Below are 15,435 nucleotides of genomic sequence, written 5' to 3'. Positions count from 1 at the left end.
TATATATTCCCTGATGCATATACATACACACATATGTGTCTGTGTGTGTTTGTGTGTGTTTCTGATAATGCCATTTAACTAAAAATGACAAGGCAATGAACTAAAATGTTTGAGTCAGTCAAACATTTATAAAAATTTATATATGAAGCATAAACAACATGACTGTATTTGTAAACATTTACATATCTTTAAATAAAGTTTATGTAAATTTTGGAAAGCAATTCTCAAATTAATTATTTATAATGTGCTCCACACATGTATTTCAGAAAGTATAAATATATCTGTTGTCATTTTACATGAGTTCCAAAAAAAATTCAATACAAAATAATTTTAAAATTATCATATAATATGAAAATACATACAACTATATAAATCAGGACCAGCAAATTAGATCTAAACTGTTAGCGACTTTTTCAGAATCAGTGCATTTACAATATTTATATTAGTACCCCTCAAAATGTAATTCCCAGACCAATACCTTTGGCCCCGCTTGGAAGGCTGTGATTAATGAAGATTCCTAAACTCCATCTCACACTGATTCAGATACTTAGAGGCCACGGTGTGATTAAGTCCATGGTAGACGTTGAGAACCAAGATGTTTTCCACTCACTGAATTTACACTCACTTAATTTAAATTCTGGGGACAACCAGAGAGATTAGATTTTTTTTCTTTCTGATAAGGATAGGGTGTTTTCTTCATATGTCCTTAGCCTTTCACATAGACATCTTCAGAGTGAATGACCTCATCAACTGACTCCATAATAGCAAAAACACAATAGGCAGCGTTTCTAGGAAACATCTCAAAGAAAATTTTTACCCACAAAACAGTAGAGTATTTCAGGAAATACTTTGCAATCAAAATCATTGCAGTTAGATTAATGATTAGTGAGTCTAGAACTGTTTGCTTAAATAACCTAGTCAGGTCTGGTCTCTCAAAAACAAGCTGTTTTAGCTTTGAGTAATTTCTAAAAATGTAGCCACTCAAATACACCAAGATGGACTTGCAAACAGATGTGCAATCACAGCATAGCCTTACATCCTTGTGAATTTGGATGATATTTGATGACAGATCTTCCAAGTTTCCTATCTTTGACTTCTCAACATGTCTCCTGTTGGGTACAGTTTACAATTACAACTGGTACAGTTTATAATTTTCTCTGAAGCCAATATGGGAAGTTTTGAATGCCCAGCATAGGCCAAGTAAACCTACAACCTTGAGTTTAAAGTTCTCTGAATATATTTGAAACCTTTTCTGTCTTATTCCAAGCTTTCCCTTCCTGAGCAGAATTTATGAAGAATTGTACTGTATTACTGTCATGAAGTATGTTTTAAACATTTCTGATATTTTCTGGCTTAATTTCTGCTCACTTTGAATTCATTCTCTTAGCCTCTCCATAACATTTTTATCATGCAGACCTGTGAGATCTGATACTTGCTTAGTCCTATTTGACTTTCTGACAGTCTCTTCTTTTTTTATAATATTATTTGAGTTTTGTTAAAATCCATTTATGTCCTCCAAAGAGAATTTCCCTATCTCTCTTTCTGCAGGCAAAATATGAAAGTAAATTAAGCCACTACAATAAACTGTGCAAAGCTGCTCTGCATCGCCAAAGAAAAAGTAAATGTTCATTTAGGGTTTTATTTTCTATGATGTAAAGATTATTACATTTTCTTTAAAGACATTCATATTTGAAAATAAGAATTCCTGTCTCATGACACCAGGGATTCTAAATAAAGTAAGGAAATAATGGGCATGTTTATATTTTAATCTAAAAGTTATCTTGCAGTAATAGGGTTTTCTTCCATGACATTAAAATTTGTTGAGAAGCATGCCTGCAGAGACCACACCGTGCACAGAATTAGCTCAGCCATCCCATTATATTCAATTAGATAAAGTCAGTAAGGAAAACATAAAAAAATAAGCCTGTGAAACATGTGAACAGCTTGAAGGGAAAACATGAAAAAAAATTGCTAAATGACATGCAAACACTGGTCTTTTGATGAAACACTAAAATGACATTTCTCCTGGACATTAGTGTTAAAATTGATTACATTACAAAAAAAAAAGAGAGGAAAAACCTGAAATTTTAGATCTCTTCAGGCAAGATCAAAGTTTCTTTCATTTCTGGATATTTAAAGATTTTTTCATATCCTTAAATATCATTTCAGTTACCCACATTTTCTCTATCTAGTTCAAATTAATCCAGTCATGCCTGGTTTTATTCCTTTTAATAGAGTTAAATAATATTTTAGTGTAAGAAAACTATAAAATAGTAGAAACTTTTTTGTCCAGTAAAGCTTTTTACCTTCAGTTATGCTAACCATTAGCTGATGCATTTGGATCAATAGTTTACACTAAATATAGTTCTCTGTACTAGAATCATTCTAGCATCTTCTGGAAAGTTCTGTGTTATTTCTGCCCCTAAAAATTCCAAAGCACCATCTCTTAGCCTTCTGTTGCTCTGATAAAATACTCTGACAAAAGGAACTTAAAGGAGAAAAAGGTTATTTTAGTGAACAGCTCAGTGGACAGTCCATCATGGTGAATTCAACGCAGATAGGCAGCTGTGCACTTTACCACCACACTCAGGAAGCAGAGCTAGATTAACTATCCAAGGGCTTAGCTTACTTTCTGCATTGAAAACAGTCCAGGATCCTCTGCAAACATTCAAGGTCCTGCCCACAATTAAAGCAGGTCTTCCCACATTAATGAAGATAATCCCCCACAACCATGCACAGAGGGCCCATCTCCCAGATGATTCCATGTCTTATGAAGTCAAAAGTTGGGATTAGCCATTGCTCACTAGAACCCCATAACAAGATTTTGTTAATCATATCAATATGTTTAACAAATGAGGTCATCTTTACCAATTTCACCACTGAGTGACCACATTATGGCATATTTGTGCCTAATATTCATTTAGATTTCATGTGTTTATTTACAATATAGTTGAGATAGCTCAGCCAGTAAAGGTGTTTACTGCCAAGGCTGACAAACTGAATTCACTCTCTGAGACTCACATGGTATAAAGAGAGAGCCACTACGACAAGTTGTTCTCTAACCCCCACATGCATGTGTCCCCAGCTCATGCAAATAAGCAAATATTTTAAATAGCTGACTTTTATAAGTTAACTGTTATTTCTGTTAAGGTATTTCTGAAGTGCATAATATACACTGTAGGTTCTAATCTTTTCTTCCATATCAGATCTCCAGTTTTGCATTTATAATTGCTTTGCTTTCAAACATATATTAAAAAATAGACTTTATTCATACATGCACTTAAACTCAGATTCCAATGTACTGTTTCCAGTCTATTTACAGCTATAACTTTCAATTAGATGATCATCTCACTTTTCTGTCTGTTCTCATTTTTCAAACCTCTCTCATATATAAATCTTGTCTCTTTAACTAACTTGAAATCCACATAGTGAAAATTTTAAGAACTGTGTACTGAAGTTTCTCACCTTTCTGTGCATTGCACCAATTACACCATTACAGATTAACCAATATCAAGTACCATTCTTATTAATTTTCTCCCATATTAAGTCTCTATGGATAATGGGATTATCATTATTAGTCATAGTGGCAGACAGGGCAGATAATCAATACAAAATTCTCTATGCATTTCCTGGCTAATTCTATTCCAGAAATTTGTTAGCTCTCATTCTTCTTGTGGTTACCCTCCACTCTTTCTCCTCCTCCTCCCCATCCCACTCTTCTCCTCCGTCCCCCTACCCCCCTCCTTCCTCCCCCCTTCTCCTTTTTCTGTAGTCACAGCTGACCTGATACTCCCTATGTAGAATAAGCTGAACTTGATCTCACAGAGGTCTGTCTGCTTCTGTTTCCCTAGTGGGAGTGCTGAGATTTAATGCCTGTGCCACCATATCTGGTTATTTCTAAGAGTAGTTTCTTAAATATTGAGTCTTAAGGTCTTCAGTTTAATTTTTATCTAAGTTGCATGCACATACTTTAAAAAAGTTATCTCAAAACATATGACTAATGCACATACTTTAAAAAAGTTATCTCAAAATATATGACTAAGCCTTTAAATCCCTGGCCTGAATCCTCTATCACATTTGCTAGAATAAACTTAGTGATGAATGCAGTCATTTCTTCTGGCATCTGCCTATTTTAAGCACTAATCTACCACTATTTTTAAATGATTTATTTTGTCTATTGGTTACTGATTTGAAAGCATAACAGAGGGATTTACATTTTTTTCACTGAGAAGGGATCATACTAAGTTGCCCAGGCATGTGTCGAACTCCTGAGCTTCAGGGCAGGAATAGCTAACTCTACAGGAATGTGCCAATGTGCCCAGCTGATACGATATTCTTAACACTGTCCTCCATATACACTTCAAAATTCCTCTTTCCCCCCTCTTTTATCTTCTAAGTCACAATGTGTTTACATATCAGTTTCTACTTGAATAAATGTTTTAGTTAGACCTTACAATTATTATTCAAATGTGGAAAAATGCACAATATTTTCATTCTGCCTCTTGAACATTTTATTGTTTTATCCAGATAAAGAAAAAAAAAACTCATTTTATTTTTGTCTTTATACTTGAGAATATACCCATTTTCTGGTCCATCCTGTTGAATGGTAATTTCATAGTTTTTATTCATTTTGCCAAATGATATCTGCTAATATAACTACTCCTTTTGTCTTGGTGGAGGTGTATTCCCTCCTGGCTTTCTAATGTGGATAGTCTATAATCCCTCTTTCCAGAAAGTTTTGGGAACATCTTAATTCTGAGCCTTTGGGTGGAGAGATAGCTCAGTGGTTAACTGTACTGACTGCTCTTGCAGAGGACCCAGGTTCCATTGCTAAGACTGACATGGCAGCCAACAACCATAACTACAGTTCCAGTGAAAAGGATGCCTTCTTCTGACCTCCATGCACAACACATGGACTTACATACACACAGGGAATACACTCATACACATAATAAATCAATAACAAAATGTTTTAATACCCTGTCCTATGCTGGAGCTTTGGTCTGGAATGGGCTCATCGACATTGTGCTGATTCTTTTTAGTCTGCTATCGGATTTAGGAAAGCTACATGTTTGCAGGAATGTTCTGAACAGAAGTGTTTTGATGTTTAATTGTAGGTAGGAATGTTTATATTAAACTCTTTTATTTTCATATAGAAGCAGTGTCACATATTCAGGTATTATCAAATGTGATGAAGGGGTCTTTTCATTCCTCAAATTTTGTCTAACTATGGTGTGTATCCTCTCGGGGATAAAAGGTAACAAAGAGGAGCAAAACCCTGACTATGTAAAGAGAGATAGGTGATGCTTCCCCAGGTGGAAGAATATACACATGGCGATTCTTTTTTTTTAAGTTTTACAAAAACTTTATTGAGAATTTCACACACACATATAAGGTGTTTTGATCGAATCCATGTCCACTCCCTCCCCTCCAACATTCCCCCCTCTGAAGAGGTAACCCTAAAAACTTTTAAGGATTAGATACAAGCTCCCAGATACTTTTGACATTTTTGACCTTTGGAACACAGTATGTCGCTAACAGGCCCAAGGACATTTTGACTTTTAGTTAAGAAACTAGCTACTTTTCGTTGGGGTCTTTTTACCCTAACTGCCTAACCAATTCCTACCTCCTATCACGCCATTCTCTGAAGGGGTTACCAAAATTGCCAATCTGAAATAGGGACACCGACTGCTCTGGCTTCTTCCACACTGAGCAGGGATGCAGGGTGAGGCAATTGGAGTACCCCCTTCAGTGGGTCTATCTAAGAGACTCCCAAATTGCATAACTTTTTCTCTAAGGTAAGAAGAAAGTCCTTGAATCATGAAAAGAAGATGTGAAGGAGAAATAAAGGCAAAAGTAATTAGCATTACAAGTTCCAGACAGGGAACTAGAAAAAGTCAGAACAGGGAAATTTCCAAATATTCATATGAGAGTCCATTACAGTTTCTTGACAAGGGCTTCCAAAAGCATCCCTCTATTGGGTTCTTCCTCAATTTTCTTTTATCTTCCAAGGCTGGACTAGTGGGCTGGGAAGAGTGGCTGGATACTCAGGTGAGGGTCCTGTTTACCTGCTTGGCAATCCTTTAATGAATGAGCACAAGAGTCAGCAAGTCCCTTCTGCATGAAATAATTACCAGTTACCGTCATCACGACTCCAGCTGAGCCTGATCGCTAAACACGTAGTGATTCTTCATGTGCCATTTTTTCCTTCTTTCCTCCTTGGGGAAATTAATTTTGCACAATATACTAACCTGTTTTAACTGGAGCATTTCCATAGTTCTGACAGTCTAAGTAGCCAGTGTACAAAGAATCATCCCATCTGACTTAATAACTACAGTAAACATTACTACATATTTATTACAAGAAAATGTACCTGGAGAGCGGGCATACATAGTCAAAGGTGAGATTTTCTAGAAAGAGAGCTGTGAAATTTGACTCATACCAAGACAAAGCCTTATGAAAGCTTAGGTTTTGAATTACACTCACCATATTATTGTGAATTCTGTAAATAATTATGTTCATAACTGAATGCCTCTGAGATTACAGTAGAGAAACACGTACTGAAGCAATTTTACCCTGAGGTTTCAAGCATTCATCTGTTTTTCTCTCAACTCTAGTGTCAATGTTGAAATATCTGCTGATGTTTAGATTCCATTTCATTTTACAAATTTCCTTTTTAGTCTCAGTTCTTTGATATTTCTTTGTATTCAGTTAAATAGCCTCTTTCATTCAGTAACATCTAAAATAAATTGAAGTAACTTTTCTTACTTCAGCTACTCGATTTATATCTGGGGGTAAAATTTTGTCTTCTTGTCATTTAAAAGGTATCAATTTCTTGTTCTCTGGTAATTTATTTTAAAGCATTGTAATATTTTCACCAAAATTATATTTTGATTTATTTTTTAAGTAAACATTATTTTGTTAATATTGTGTATGTAACTGGGTGCCTATGACATGTATGTGTGAGCACAGACCTGCCACGTGCCACAGGATGTTCATGTGAGGTCATCGGACAGTGTCAGGAATTGGTTTCTCCTTCCACCCAGTTGAGCCAGGGTTTGTCTTGTTTCTGCCACTTTCTAACTCACTTCAGGATTGTGGCCTATCAGCTTCTGCACAATGTCTCTGTCTCCATTTACCGTCTTGTCATTTGAGTGCTTGGATTACAGATTCACGCACCACATCCAACTTTTCAAATGGGTAATGGATCAAAGTCAAGACTTCGGGTTTGTGCAGTAGGAATTTTACCTGTTGTTCATACCCCAGGCCCTATTTTGACTGAACTCTTTTTTTTCACAATGTTTATTTTGTTTCAAACATCACTTATATTTCCTCTAAGTTTTATTAATCTTTTTTCTGTAGGGCACACAAATTAGTGAATATTCTTGCTATGCATATGTAGAAATAATAGAAAGCTCATTTTAGCTGCATAGGGTGAACATGTTGATTATTATAGGGTAATTAAGCAGGATTCAGTGTATTTTATATGGGAACTTTGTGGTGTAATTCTGTCCAGTTATTTTTTTCTGGAGATAAAGTTTCTAACTTCCCCCTTCCATTAAATGCAAAAATGGTTGCCATTATTCTAGAAAAGCACCTAGAAAAGGGATTTTCAATTTTCATTTTTCTGATTGTAACTTGTACCTTCATTTGAATGAAACACACGGGACTTCCATTTTTCTTAATGTCTATCATTCTAGAAACTGTCTTGTGTTAATCACTGGCAGAAAATAAAACTCTGCTTAGAATTCATGCTTTCTGCCTGCTTAGTTTTGGAAGAGAGAGGAGGAGCTGAATATTCCATGAAATATATTTTCAGTCAAGACTGCTGCTTTTATTCTTGTTTTCAAGATGTAAGTGTCTGGTAGTTCTTTTTCATAAGCCTTTCATCCTCTGTCAGAATATACTTGTCTTCCTACGTAAAGACAGTTTCTCCTATCGATACCCACTTTCAGCAACCACTATAATGTTGGCGATCATCTCTCTGTATTTCATCTCAAAATCATGTTAATGTACCTGATGTTCAGTGCTCTCTTTCTGTTCTTTGTGTGTTTCATCTTTATTTATATAATTTTATGCCACTATTTTGACACTGTATGGACTTTTCACTTCAAACAGGAGAGATTGTTTACATCCTTCGCATTTATCCAAATGTCTCAGGTTCCTTGAATTTAAGATGACATCTACTTTTTAAGATTGGGCAAAAAATGACTGAGGCATATGTACAAATATATTCAAATTTAGTTTTGTTTTGTCATATAGTAAGAAAACACCCACTCTATATTTTGATACATAAACTACTAAATTATACTAAACTTATTATTGTGTCAAGGAACACAATCCTTACTTATTTTGTTTGCACTCATTTTATGTATTCATTTTGCAGCAGAATATACATAGAAAGTGCTTCATGAGTATTTACCTTGTTTAATATAAACCCTGTGTAAGGAATATTTTTTTTTCAATAAAAGCATTCTCAAAACAATGGTGATTTCTAAATTAGTGGCCTATGGCACCAATGAAACTCCCTCACTTGGGATGTTCAAGCAGGAGGATCCTGACTTTGAGGTCAGTCGGACTAGACATTAAGAGTTAGTCTGAATCAATCAATTAATCAATCAATCATCAGTGAATCATCCAATAAATAAGAGAGAACATTGTTTTATCCTAAAAAATTTGTGTCCCAAACATTTGTTTTGGTGTATGTGTATAAATATGAGAATATGTCATTTAACTCAACAGACTTGCTTAATTTATACATTGAAAATGAATTGATTTTTAAGTAATTTTTCTTTGATGATAGAATGATTTCTGGTTTGAAAGAATCAGAAATCATTTCTAGTAGGAAAGAAGAGTAATAGGAGGGAGATGGTTGTGTCGGAGACTCAGGCTCCCTTTCCCCACACTAATCAAGAACTCGGCCCTTATCCAATGACTGTAAAACCACAGAGAGTTTAAGAGTCTTCTTAAGAAGCTGTTACTATGTAGTACAAGAAAATTCTGAGGAATAGTTAAACAGAAATGGTAGAAATAGCAACTTCATTTTCTCTGCACCATCCATCACTCCAAGAGGCCTGGCTCAACTTGGAGAAAGAAGACCACAGCTCTGTTGTTCTCCTCACAGGAAAAGAGAGGAGTCTTTATGACTTCATCAGCCCGATATCGCTTCACTCCACCTAGATATCTAAATGACACAAGCATAGCAAAACCAGTGAAGAATTAAGGAGGGCAAGAAAGAGCCAGAGGGAAAGAGAAGAAGGGTAAATAGGACATATGAATTCTGTTTGGCAGCAATATTTGATTATTTGGGAGTATGATATAAAATTTACAAGTGTACAAAATAAAAATAGTTGAACTTTTCTTTTTGAATTCAGTTCTTTTCTAATAAGATGCATAAACAATTCAAATGATAAATTTTTAAAATATTTTATTATACTTATTATGTTTGTTTTTTTTACCTGAGTATCTGTAAGTACATCATGTGAATGCAATCCTCAATACAGAAGAGAAGTTACAGGCAGTAGTTAGCTGCCAGGTGGGTGCTAGGAACAGAACTCAGTTCCTCTGCAAGAACAGCCAATGTTCTTAATTGCTAAGAAATCTCTCCAGCCCATTGTTAATAGATTCTATAAGGCTTTTATAAAAACACCGACATGGTTCGTATCACCATTGTCTATTTCCTCAAATCAGCCATTTAAATGTCTTTGCATGGTTTTTAAATTATATACACATCTCTAAACCATGCTTATATTGCTATTTATTTACTTTGTTTTAGGTAATGTTCATTATTTTGTTTCTATAATTTTTTCAAGATATTATTTTTATTTTTAAATCAGTGCATGTGTGTGGTTTTTTTTGTGTGTGTGTATTGCCTGCATGTGTGTAAGTGCACCCATGTTGCACAATGCCCAAGGTGATCAGAAGAGTACATCAGATCCCTTGGAGCTGGAGTTACAGACAGTTGTTAGCAGCCTTGTGGGTGCTTGGGATAAAATCCAGGTCCTCTGCAAGAGCAGCAGGTGCACTTAACCACTGAATCATCTCTCCCTCCCTTCAATATAATTTTTGTAGATCTCCATTCTGTACCAGTTTGTAAGCTATACATTTGATTTAAATTTTCAGTTATATAAAAATATGCGTACATGTGTCTGCATGTGAGTATGAATGTCCATGGAGGCTAGAAGAGACTGTCAAATGACCCTGAAGCTAGATTTATAGGAAATTATGAGCTGTCTGACATGGGTGTTGGGAGCTAAATCACATTTCTGTGGAAAAGCAGCATGTGATCATAACAACTGAACCGAGCTCCAGCCCCCTGATTCTCTTTTAAATGTTAGCTTAAGGCTATTAGTCCCAAAGGAGGAAAGATAGTCTCTTTAATAAGTTCTGTTATGAAAACTTAATTCTCCATAAAGAGGAATAAAATTGGACTTTTGGCTTATACTAAACATGAAATCAGCTCAAAATAGGTTAAAACATAAATGTGAGCTCAGAAACCATAATAATCATAGACTAAAACACAGGAGGAAAACTTACTGACATTGACTTCAACATTAATCTTACAGATATGATGCCAGACATACAGCCCACAAAAGAAAAGATAAAATAATGAAATAATGAACAAAATGATGAGAAAATCTACATGATGGCTGAAAATATTTGCAAGTCACATCCAGACATAGATGCTATCAAAAATATGCAAGGAGCACAAATAAACCAGAAATTAAAGGACTTTCAAAGTGGAAAAACGATATACAGAGCCATTTCTCAAAAGAAAACATTAAACTACCCTGTGGCATATGAAGAAATATCCAGCCACTAATTAAAAGATAGGTGGATGTCAAAACCATGAGATAGATTTAAGTCTATTAGGAAGGTGCCTATGAAATTCCACATAAGAAGTGTTGACAATCAGGTTGAGAAAAGAGAAACTTGTACAATGTAGGTTGGATTATAAAATGGTATGTTTATTTTTAAATGTTGTATTTTTTTCATAAAAGTAATAAATAAGTCTACTATAATATCAGGAAACTCCACTTTTAGGTATGAACCCCAAGAATTGAAAGCGCTTTGTTGATAAAATGTTCATTTCAGCATTTTTAACAACAGGCACAACTTAGCTGTATGTCAAAAATTGAATGTGTTCAAGAATATTTATACTGATAGTATCTAAAATGGAGAACCATGTAGCCTTCAAAAAAGTCTTTCAGAGGGCTGGAGAAATGGCTGAGTGGTTAAGAACACTGGTTGTTCTTGCAGAAGACCCGGGTTTGAATCCCAGCACCCACATGGCAGCTAACAACTGCCTGTAACTCCAGTCCCAGAGGATCCAACAGCCTCTTCTCTCCTCCGCTGGCATTGCATGACACAGGTGCACTTACCTACTTGCAGGCAATACACACATACACATAAAATAAAAATAATAAATAAAATTTTAAAAAGTCTTTCAGAAATCAACAAAACTAATAGTTCTATTTTGTAGATAAGAAATACATACTGAAAGTATAAATAATATCTTTAGAAATTATTTCAATGTTAAATATTGTTTCATGTCAGTTGGAATGAAATTTCTAGTGACATCTGTAAATAGCATGTAAAAGTTGTAGTCAAAATCAGAACAAGGAAATCAGAAAACAATCCACTCTGGAAAATGAAATTCTATGATTCAAAATGAGTATATGAATGTAAAATCCATGATGTTTCCATCACTTCACAAAATATAAAAAATAAAGATGCTTCAAGAGTCTTTGTATTATAGTAGCTGTATCCCAGTGCAGTGTGATAGAACATAGCTACCAACTCAGCATTTAGAAGGCTGATGCAGGAGGACATCCAGTTACAGGCCAGCATGGACTACATAGCAAATGATAAGCTCGACTGGTCTACACAGTGTGACCACTACTCAAAATAAGTAAATGTATTAAATAGTGTGTGTGTTTATGTGCAAGTCTGTACATGCATAATATACATGTAATCTTAAATATATCACTATCTGCTGTCAGATTTCTATGTCACATAAGCTGGGTATCATTCGCCATAAGACTTTAAGCTAAGAGTGTGTCAGGCACTGGTTGAATTCATAACACTGCTGAAATGAAATGAAATTAAATCACATTTCTTTTATCTAATGAGTCAAAAAATCTTGTGTAGCATCCTTGATTACAAAGCTCAGAGTTTCTTTATGCATTGTGGCAATCTATATAATGTTTTGGTTATATTATTGTATTTAATTACTGGGAAAACATCCACTTTCATTACTTTAAATATCTTTTGAGAAGACTGATTTTTAAAAAAAGCAATGGGAACTAGAGAGATTGCTCAATGGTTAAGAGCACCTGTTCCTCTTACAGAGGACCTAGGTTTGGTTTCCAACCTCTTCATACGAATGTCTGTAATTCCAGTTCCAAGGCATCTGATGCCTTCTTCTGGTCTCCACAGGCACCAGACATGCATGTGGTATATATACACACATGCAAAGAAACAACCAAACATGTCAAATAAAAATAAATAAAACTTTTTTGAAAGGGACAGCCCCTAATCACACATTTTATTCATTGTTTTGCCCTTTCTGAAGTGCTAAATATCCTAAATGATTCCACATATTCAATTATCACCAGAATATTCTCTGCTATGTTCTCTAGAAGGCAGGAAATATTTTTAATAGATTTAAAAAATCAAATTTAGTCACAAACCAACTCATGTCATACAACTTTCCTTGTGCTGTTTATACTTTGACCCTGAATATTGTTACATTTTTTTGAAAAGAACAATTGTGGATCTTCTCAGGTTATGTATGTAGTTATTCCAAATGACAGAGGAGGTTTGCAAAGTTCTGTCTTATGCAGCATGTATGATATGATTGATCATGAGTATTTATCTGTGCTAATTATATTCATGATCTACTTTTTGGTGGCAATTTAAATTGATTTTAATAATGAAACACACAAGGAAATGTCATTTCAAGCCTAGCTTCACTAACAAACCTTGACATAGGTAAAAAAAAAATCTATGAATCCTAAATATATATATTTAGTAATATATTTTTTTCAAGAAAGCCAAAATAATTGTTGCTTATTCTTTAACTGTATGATATGTTACATTCTCATTTTATTTTCTGAGAAGGAATGTATGCTAATAGGTAGAATTACCCTCAATACCATTCCTCAGTCAATAAGAGCAATCTCTTCTAGATCTTTCAAACTGCTCTATAAAAGTAATAGGAAAAATTTTTACTTCTGCAAATACAGACAATTCATACTGTTCTGTATTTATGGATGATAAGGTAATGAATTTCCTTTTTTTAAATCACCATAGGAACATACATTTTGAAATGTGAAGAAAAAAATATATTTATATTCAAAATATTTCTTGACTATGATTTTTGACTGAATTCCATACAAATATAATGAATTAAACAGACTGGCAATAACATACAGTAATTTCTGGAATACTTAAAATTAGTTTAAGCACAATGTTTAGTATTTGATATATAAGGTTTACAATTTAGAGAGCCAGTTAATCAATCATTTTCCACTAACTCATAGACAAATTCCTGTCTCTCACATATGGAAAATTTGTGGTGTGTATTTTTCATAATTTACATTATCTTTATTCTATAATCTTGAGATATATTAGGGCAATGGACAATGATAAGGATGTTTACTTGAACAAACTATGAGATAGACCAATGAAATTGTTTTATACATGGCATTTTTCATATAATTTAATATGATTAATTTCATAAAATAAGCAGCTAAAGAGTCATGTGTCTTGATTACTTTGAGCATTTTTCTTCCAAATGAAAAATTAAAAACTTGTAGACATTTTCTTTTTTTTCTGATCTTTGTCTGGTTTTTCTGTCAGAATAATATTGGTGTTATAAAATCAATTTGTAAATTCACCTTTGTTTTCTACTTTAAGAAATAACTTGAGTATTGGTGTTAGTTCATCTTTGAAAGTATGGTAGGATTCTGTGCTGAGTCCACCTGGCTCTGGGCTTTTCCTTGTGAGATTTTTAATTACTATTTCTGTCTCTTTGGAAGTTATAGTTCTATATTCTACTACAGACATACTTGCTCATACATGCTCATTGCTGTCCAGTAGCCAAGAAATGGAAATAGGCTAGTGCCCATCAATTGATGGAAAGCTAATAAAAATACAGTACATTTACAGTGTGGAATGTTATTTAATTTTTAAGAAAAAGAAAAGAATGAAATTGACAAATAAATAGATGGAGCTGAAAACAATCATCCTACAAGTAACCCAGACACAGGAATATAAATGTCAATTTTTTTTCTTAATCTCTCACTTGGGGATGTTGACTTTGAATCTTTAAGAATTGATATTGATTTGGATTTCCCGTAAAGGTCATAGAAGTACTAAGTGTTCATGTGGAGGGGTGCTTTCAACCGAGGAGACATAGAAATCTGTGGAATAAATGGAAGATGATCTAAAGGAGAATAATTTGACAGGAAGGGTTAAATAAGGTGTCACTAGGACAGCAAAGTAAAGGAATGATTATGCTTTTGGTTACTTTCCAGACCTGACATTAAGGCCCTATTGATGAAAAAACAAAACACCTGAACCATAAAGCATGGGCAAATTTAGCTGATACTGACCTTCTGTACCTACTGAAAAGTTTCCATAGGGCTAGAAGGTGCTATTCATGTTACTGTATGAGAAAAGTAATCATCAATCTTATCTAGTTGTGAACACTGCAAACTACAAAATTGACCAAACTGGCAAACAAACCCACTGGTACAATAGCGGCATAAATGGCATGGGAGTAATCAACCACTTTCATGGTGGATTTAAAGACTGCCCATCCTAAATGTGTCATCTGTAGCACATCTCCTCCTCCCAATTCTCAGGGATCATTTGAGAAGATAGGGTAGAACGTAAAAGCCAGTGGTAGTGAAGGAAACTGTTTTCTGGACACACCGTGGCATTTTCACATATGAACTCACAACATTTGTGACAGCATGTGCAAGAACTATAAAAGCTCAAGCTAGACAAAACCCAGCATGGAGGGAAGGAGCACACCATGCTCCACCCCTAGCTGAGGAGCTATTGGCTAGGAGAGGGAGAGCTGGTTTTCTTAAAGGTATGGCCTATGATAAGTTAGCCATACTCCAAAGGATGGCACATGGCCACTACAGTTTACACTCAATGGGTTAAATGAAACAACAAGAAAAAAAGAGACACACTTGAGTGGTTTAAAGTACAAATTAAACTCAGTGGGTTTCAAACAAACAACTAAATAAAAAATGGCACAGACTTGGATAGGTTGGTTAGAGCTTGTGGATATGAAAAAGATGGGGAAATGGGGTTAATATGTTCTAAATACTTTGTATGAAAATCTCAAAAAAGGTAATAAAACTATTTTTATAGATGAATAAAGAAAAAAGTTAAAAAAGAATAATGACCTTGTTTTGT

The sequence above is a fragment of the Nannospalax galili genome, unplaced genomic scaffold (genome assembly GCF_000622305.1).
Source record: "Nannospalax galili isolate Female #2095 unplaced genomic scaffold, S.galili_v1.0 scaffold206, whole genome shotgun sequence".
NCBI lineage: Eukaryota > Metazoa > Chordata > Mammalia > Rodentia > Spalacidae > Nannospalax > Nannospalax galili.
The sequence above is the reverse complement of the archived record's forward strand: the minus strand, read 5'-3'. Positions refer to the sequence as shown.